Source organism: Octopus bimaculoides, chromosome 2, assembly GCF_046866305.1.
Source record: "Octopus bimaculoides isolate indiv1 chromosome 2, ASM4686630v1, whole genome shotgun sequence".
NCBI classification, from domain to species: Eukaryota; Metazoa; Mollusca; class Cephalopoda; order Octopoda; family Octopodidae; genus Octopus; species Octopus bimaculoides.
The window spans coordinates 39,156,486-39,159,204 of NC_142929.1; positions in this window are offsets into that span (position 1 = coordinate 39,156,486).

Below are 2,719 nucleotides of genomic sequence, written 5' to 3' on the forward strand. Positions count from 1 at the left end.
GTTTCGTTCGGTATCAAGATCCTCAATGTAACTCGATATCACTTCCCTTGTTACATTCATTATACACTTAAGAAGATTACATCGTCTCCGTCTGTGGCTTGAGTCGTAATAGAACTTTTCTATGTGGAAAATACTTGTAGATATAGAAGCGACTTGTTCTCAGATGACTTGGTTTTCTAACTGAAATGCAATAGAGTGTACAAAATAAATGAACTCATGAGTCGATATCTAACCCATTGGTTTTTGCACATTTCCATTCTGTTGTCCACCAATGTTCACGTCCTTTTTTTTTGGAAATCTTCTGTAGTGCTGTTAATCGTAAAAAAAAGTCGGTAATTCTTACAAATTGACATTGCGTGAACTTCGTTGGTCATAGATAATTTAGACATATATCTTTCCCAAAGGTTTTGGTAACTCTTCCATACAGAAGCAGCAGCGGTATAGAACTACAACCTCTTGTGGATATCCAAAAAGTCCTTTTGCTCAGTAAAGCACGCTTCCGGTCGAAAAAAAAATACCTCTCTTAACGAATACCTGCGCAGGTGCTGTTATTATTTTTTTTTGTCTGGAAAACAATATAATGCATTTTCTTCCGCACTCTACCTCTGATATATTTGATAAAACTATAGATTGATTGTCCGAGAACTTAGGGCAAATGATGTTTCTTTCAAATTTTTCTGAACTGTAGCTGAAAGAGTTTATTGATTTGGTTCTAATACCTGTAGGATGAGAACCCTGAATTTGCTTAATCGCAACTATCTTGAAAATTCCAACTTCCACTCCGAAGGTTGTATTTTAATGTAAAAAATATTTTCCTATAACAAACCGTAGTACAACATGGTCACTTCTCATTCAATGTCTGTCACAGTGCAATCACTCTTTTATCGACTAGCATCCTCTAAATTTGTTAAATCCATTGATTTTACAGGCCTTTCAAAATATTCTAATTCTGGAGAAGCTGACGTTTTGAAAATCTTTAAATGTGAAGAATATTCGACATCTTACGTAACCGCATCACGCCTCATTCTAATGAATTGCATATCACTTATGAATTGTATCTGTAACAAAACATTAACATGCCTTTGTTTTAAAAAATGACAAAAGGTCTGCTAACACAACAGACCAACACATTAAGAAACAGTGTTATATCACCATTAAAATAAAGTAAATAAAGATTATCACATTACATCACTAAATAAACAAATATTTTTACAATGCGGTAATTTTTCTTATCTCAAAGTCACTTAAACCTGTTGTGAGTGTGGCTTACAGAGAGGTGATAAAAAGAAAAATAAGGCTTTGACCTATATCTGCGTATTCAACGGACGACCCAGAACAGGTGAGTCTATGTAAGAAAGAATAGAATAGGCAAAAAGAACGCTAAATAACAGTGGTTCATGTAGACATGCTGGTAAAAGCATTTGTGTAAGGGCTGAAGTAGAACCTAAAATGATTTTTGGTTCGAAAACTTTTCAAATAACCTCCCAAACGAAAAAATCACACAAGCTAACTAATTATACAATTTAGTTGAAACTAATATGCTAACATGCTAATGTGCTCATACAAAAGTAAAAATATTACAAACATTTTTTTATTGCAAAATGACAATATTTGATAACAGTTTTAATACTTAAATATCATTGTTACATCAGAGAAGTTCAAACAAGTTCAGAACAGAAGAACTAAAGATGAACGTGTTGTTAATATCGGCAACATCATTACACACTTGTGTGAACCAAATGATTCAGGCAATCATGTCCCATAGAGTTGTGCAAATAACTCTTTAATCTTCTGACGGCATTAAAGAACACTCAGAAGAAGATCCAAAGGAGCAGGAAACGTAGACTAATTTGAACTGTAATTCTAACGAAGTACTGAATGTCAGTAAGCTAGCGTCTCTGAAAAATTGACCATAGTTCCCATTCAAAAAGCCACTTGAACTTTGCACGAATCAATGGAAGTGCTTTCTGCAGTCTTTCGTCTCGAATATCTTTGATAAAGGACCCTCCATCAGGTCGACCGTATGTGTATATATATAGTCTCCCTTCTTCACCATTACCAATACTATTTGACTTGAGTGGATACAACATGATACAGTGTCGTCACAAGCAATCTGCCCGATCCTCTAACAGTTCCACTTGTAACGAGGCTCCTGATGAATTTTGAACTATCTTCCGGAATTTCCTGGATCACGAATACGGCCTTTCATATCAACATAAAACGCAATGTACCACGCGAATATGGCTCACCCAATCAGTACTGACTGACTTATTATGGTCAGAGAAAGTGTGACAGGTTTCCTACTAAACAGCTTAGTCGAAGGTTCTAAGAAATTTGACTTATGGTTATAAAAAGTTGGTGACTTCAACTCCAGACCAGAGCCATTCAGCATTCCACACGCAAGTATGTTTCTCTACTCAATGAGTCAGTCTCTCACTCTCTTTCACTTTTCTTACATGCTTGAAGCGTAGTGTTGAATTACGCACGTTGATTATATGTAGTAGTTTTAACTTCCATTTATCTTGTCTTCAGTAACCATGGGCTACTTTTATAATGTTATCTATAATGTTGTATCACAAAATATTCCTAACTATTATGTTCGTTCTTACATTGAATTACTTATCTGTTTACATGTAAATATATACTATGCAGGTTAATACAATAGATATATGAAAACACAAATGAATATTAGTGTGGTCATTATTAACTTCACACGCAG